This window comes from Phalangium opilio, unplaced genomic scaffold (assembly GCF_054372755.1).
Source record: "Phalangium opilio isolate 3A_F unplaced genomic scaffold, DU_Popi_V2 ptg000063l_1, whole genome shotgun sequence".
NCBI classification, from domain to species: Eukaryota; Metazoa; Arthropoda; class Arachnida; order Opiliones; family Phalangiidae; genus Phalangium; species Phalangium opilio.
Genome location: NW_028324180.1, coordinates 5,612,957 through 5,618,589, shown reverse-complemented (window position 1 = coordinate 5,618,589; position 5,633 = coordinate 5,612,957). Strand labels below are relative to the sequence as shown.

Sequence of the window (5,633 nt, the reverse complement as noted above, 5' to 3'; positions counted from 1 at the left end):
CCATAATTGACCTTGTTTCATGTCCTCTTATAGGAGGTCTTAACGGTTCAGATTGAGCCGAAAGTTAAATACACATTTAAGTGATAGATATTAGGTCCTCATTAGAATTATTGTGGATACGCAGGAAATTATTAAAACGCTTTAAACTAAATGATCATGGCAATATCTCGCCGTTTAGAACTATGTATTTCCGGTTTGCCTCATTGGCTTGCGGAACTGTGTTTGGAAAGTAAATTCGTCTCGGCTCGGAGAGGTTTATTTTGGTTTCCCAACTTGTTCAACATTTATCATGAACGACCGGATAAAAACCGGTATTTTTTTCCAGTTTTTTGAATCGGTTAAACTGGCCATTTTAATTAATCGGTTAACCGAAAACCGGTTTTTTCTGGGAAGTTGACATCGCTAATGCGCTTATACACCCGATGGAACTAAAATGAATTTAATTCCCGGCATTCCGGCAAGCAAACAATTTCTTTGACTTATAATAAAATAATGGTCAAAGAAATTGAGCACCATTTGCGCACATTCTGTAAAATATTAAGCACCTATTTTAGTTTAGAAGAACCAAATACTTTCAGATCCCCGAAAATTTACTTTTTAAAGGGAATTGTAGATTTTTTATTATTATTTGAAGTCATATTTATCACGTTACATGGTTTTGGCTGCAGTTTTAGAATATTAACTAGACATTTTCGAATATTGGTTTTTAAGATATGAAAACAATAACCCTTAAAAAACCTATTCGTTCCCAAAGATATATATATAGTATATAACTGCTGAAATACCAATAGAAAATTTCATTTTTAATTGTAATATGGAGCGCATCGCTAATAAGTGTGGTTATTTGTATATACATGAAGGATACTTATTCAATTTAAATAAGAGGGTTGATAATTCGTGTTACTACACGTGTAGGGATAAAGTATGTTGGCTAAAAATTACTACGTACGATAGTAATGTTAAGGGTGAAGTATTAGATCACGAGAATCATGAACCAGACACCAAACTTATTATTCAACTACGAGCAAAATCCAGAATGAAGACTGAATTAGACCAAGAGAGAAACAACAGAAAACGAATTCACGACATATACAGCAATGCATGCAGTGAAGAAAAAAACAAGCAATGTCGTCGGAAATGTCGGATTTGAAAGCGCAAGCCTCATTACCACAATATCAATGCGTACGTTCTTCTATGTACCGTTGGCGCGGTAAACATCTTGCTCCTAATCCAAAGCATAGACAAGATATCGAATTAGATGGAAAGTTGGTAAATGTCGGGGATTCCGAGGAACAGTTTTTACTCTTTGACAATGGCGCAGAAGACAAAATTATTGGATTCGCAACAATTGAGTTCTTCACTTTACTATGCCAATCTGAATCGGTACTTATGGACGGAACTCACTTCGTGTTTCCAGAGCAATTCAAGCAGCTTTACATTCTTCACATACCATACAACGGTTTGGTTTGCATCAAGTTGTCTCTGACAAGACGAGGAATAATAATACTCTTGACCTTGTGTATATTAATGAGAAAAGATTTATTAAGAATGTAGTCTCCGTGGATAATTTACCTGGTTGTGATCATAATGCTGTGACTGGTGAATTAATTTGTACAGTATCTCAGACTAAGGTGGTGCAGCGTTCAAGTTTTGATTTTCGCAATGCTGATATTGTTTCGCTAAATGGACTTATAAGTCACGCTCCTTGGGACATGGTTTTTAACTTAGAAAATGACATTGACGAGGCCTGGGACAATTGGTTATCAATGTTTTCTGCTTGTCTTGATGATAGTATTCCTAAGATTACTTGTCGCCCTAAGCGAAAATCAAATCCTTGGATAACGGGTTCGATAATTCATTTAGCCAATGTCAAAAAAACTCTATTCAAAAAACTCAAATCCAATTTCACCGAGTTTAATAGAGCTAGATTTAGGCGTCTGGCAAATAAGATCAAGGAATTATCTCGTACTTCTTATGCAAATCATGTTAGGCAACTCTCTAATAATTTACGTTCTGAGCCTAAAAAATTTTGGAAATTTGTCGCCCTCAAATCGAAACTCCCAATTCCAAACTTTATGAAGAACAATGGGGATAGCATTACTGATTGTGCTATCATTGCTACTAAATTCAATGAGTACTTTTGTTCTTGTTTTTGTAAATCTGGCCCAATTCCTAACCCAGCTGACAATTTGTATGATCTTCCGCTACCAGTCGATGATGAGCTAAACTTATTGTTTACTCCATCTTTGGTTGTCACCGCTATCAATAACCTGAAATGTAACTCTTCCCCTGGTCCAGATGGTATAACCCCAAAAATGTTACAGCTTTGTCGTGATAGTGTGTCGTATCCTTTGTCTGACTTTTTAAATTACTCGATGAAGGTAGGCAGACTTCCGGCTGCTTGGAAAAGGGTTAATGTTGTCCCTCTATATAAGGGTTCTTCCTTAGACAGATCTGATATGGCGTCCTACCGTCCCATATCCTTATCCTCTGTCTTCTGTAAAATTATGGAATCAATTGTATCTGATTTCATTAATTCTAAATATATTAAGCCTGGCGTGCTCCCTGAAAAGCAGTTTGGTTTTAGAAAAGGCTTCAGTTGCGTAACGCAGTTAGTCCAGGCTTTCCATTCCTGGGCTTCTTTGTTTGACTTACGTGTACCATCTGATGTACATGTCATAATTTTTGACTGGAAAAAAGCCTTTGACTCTGTTCCTCATGATCGCCTCATTTTTAAGCTTTATGGTGTTGGTATTCGTGGTCCTATCCTAGCCTGGGTTGCTGATTTTTTAAGGAATCGTGAACAGAGAGTTGTCTTTCAAGGTGAATTTTCCGGTTATCAACCTGTTACCTCTGGCGTACCTCAGGGATCAATATTGGGTCCTTTACTGTTTATTTTGTACGCCCATGATCTTCACCTTGGTATTTCCCCTGATACTAACCTTTGGCAATACGCTGATGATTCCTTTCTCTCTCGAGCTGTGCGCTCTATGTCGGACACTGTGTTACTTCAGGGAGATATAAATATAATCGTTGACTGGGGAATTAGAAATCTTTTGTCTCTAAATGTATCGAAATGTTCATATATTATTTTAACTAGACGTCGCAATGTATTTAATGTTGATTATTGTGTCTCTAATCAAATCTTGCCTCGGGTCTTTAAATGTAAGCTACTTGGGATTTTTATTTCAAGTGATTTAAAATGGGCTGACCATGTCTTATACATTACCTCTAAAGCCAGGCGCTTGACTGGTTTAATTAATAGAACTTTTGGCCGTTCAAAAGCAGCTATTATAGCGTTTAAGGCTCTGGTAATTCCTGTTTTGGAATATGGGTCTGTGGTATGTTCTCCTCATTTTCGAAAGGATATTGACAGTGTTGAACGGGTTTTGAGACATTTTACTTCTTATCAATTGAACCAGTCATGGTTTAATAATATGCAAAATTGCAATAGAGTACAATATTGTGATCGTTTAAAAAGATTGAATTTTTTACCTATGTATGCACTGAGACAGTTTTCTAGTCTCGTCTTTTTATACCGGGTAATCTACTGTCATTATACCTTTCCTTTACTAGATTATGTCATTATTAATGAAAGGCACGAAATTTTGACATTTGCTATTGGTAAAGCTAGATGTGATGCACTTTTTCATTCATTTTTTTTTCGTGTCGTTAGGGATTGGAATTCTCTCCCAATTGACATAAGGTGTAGCAATACGCTAGCCTGTTTTAAATTTAAATTGTATCAAAAACTTTTAAATGACGATTGCATATTTTAATGCCTCTGCGATTTTATCTATATAACTATGGTTTTATATGACTATTGGTTTTTATAATTTTCTTTGTTTTAATTTAATTTATGTATATTTTTTTTTCTTTTTTGTATTTGTCTGGGTCAACAAGCTTTGTACTGGGAGTTACTCCTTTTCTTGTTGGCCTCCAATTTTTGGGAAATAAATATTATTATTATTATTATTATTATTGTGATACCCATTTTGTACGTATTACTGCCTGGCCACTCGAGAACAGTCTACTCTCGAATGTTCTCCCTTATTCGTCAAGCAGCTGAAGAAAGAAATTTAACATTTTCACCATCACAATTTCAACAGCCATGATTTCAACGATATCACTTTCGTTTCCAACATCAAAAATTAAGGGATGCTACTTTCACTTTACCCAAGCTGTTTGGAGAGCCGTGAACAAAAATCACCTCGCAAACTAGTAAAAAGCCAATAACGAAATCCGACTATTGGTTCGTCGTCTAATGGCTCTACCTTTGGTACCATCCCTAACTTAGTTAGATTCCTGGACTACTTTGTTGACAATTGGTTACAAAGTAGTATCCATCAACTTGAAATGTGGAATCACTTCGCCGATTATGAGTTACAAACGACTAACCATTTGGAAACAATACATCGAAGTTTCAAAAGCAAGCTCAGTGTGAAACCTTCATTCTATCCGTTTTTGCAAGAACTACACAAAGTACAGCAGAAATTTCGAGCCTCCAAACAAGACAACGATATCGGAAAACCACCCAGACCCGTCAAAAAAGAAACCGTCGAATTCAACAAAAGGTATATTAATTCTGTTTCCGCATAACAAAACGATATGAAGAATCCTAAAGTAAGCCGAATAACTACAGCAATGAAATTACTTGACGCTATTATTATTATTATTGTTGTTGAGGAGGGCACGCGCCCTAGCACCGATGCCAAAGGCATATTGTGCATCCTCATATTCAGGCCTTGAATAGGCCCGTAGCTGCAGCGTAGCGAAGAATTCGCTCCACCGTAATAGAGGAGACTCTCGAGGGTTCCAAAGTATGTGAATCAAAATATTCTAGTCTAAGCGAGGCGAAGCAGTCGCACTCGCAAATACGTGAGCGGATGTTTCTTCCTTCTCCTGACACGACCTACAAAGAGGGTCGTCGGCAAAACCCATCAGATGGAGGTGCCTATTAAGCCGACAGTGCCCGGTCAAAAGACCGGTGGCCAGCCTAATATCCCATCTGCTGAGCGAAATTAGGTCTCTGGCACGAGACCTGCAGGGACCATTGACAAAAAGTTTTGTCTGTCTCTGGCCCTCCATGTTATGCCAGAGCTGGTTTTGTATGACAGTCAACCTGTCATGCAGACACCGTTTGACGTGCCTGTAGGGGATGGGGAGGGCCTCCGCACCCCTTTTCGCAAATCTATCGGCTTGCTCATTGCCATGATATCCGCTATGCCCTGGCACCCAGTACAACAGAACCCTGATGCAGGATGCCAGTGGCGCTAGCAGATCAAGGCAGCTGCGCACCAGTTGAGAGGTAATCTGACACTGGTTCAGCGCGTTCAGGGCGGCCTGTCTGTCAGAATAAATTCTCACAGTCCGTCCGGTATACCCTTTGTTTAATACAGTAATCTGCGCAATAACAGATCGCGGCAATTTCCGCCTGGAACACACTAGCGAAGGTACCCAGGCAAGCAGAAAAGCCGAACCTTGTGGTTTGGCAGTAATAGCCGGCGCCAGCGCCGGAATCAGTCTTGGAACCATCGGTGAACCAAATAGTTTCACCCCCAGTGCCAAGAGGCAGCAGGTTAGTCCACTCTGCCCGACTGGGGAAAAGGATGCTGAAAGGCTTAGTGAAATCA

At 38.7% G+C, this 5,633-nt stretch overlaps 1 long non-coding RNA gene across 1 annotated transcript; it reads right to left on the bottom strand.

Moving 5' to 3' along the window:
* Positions 1-1,898: 1,898 nt before the first annotated feature.
* Positions 1,899-3,927, bottom strand: LOC149662832 (uncharacterized). Its single transcript, XR_016368634.1, has 3 exons — positions 2,943-3,927; positions 2,656-2,853; positions 1,899-2,497 (listed from the first exon to the last, which is right to left on the bottom strand). It is a non-coding gene; the product is annotated as an uncharacterized LOC149662832 (long non-coding RNA).
* Between the last annotated feature and the right edge of the window lie 1,706 nt (positions 3,928-5,633).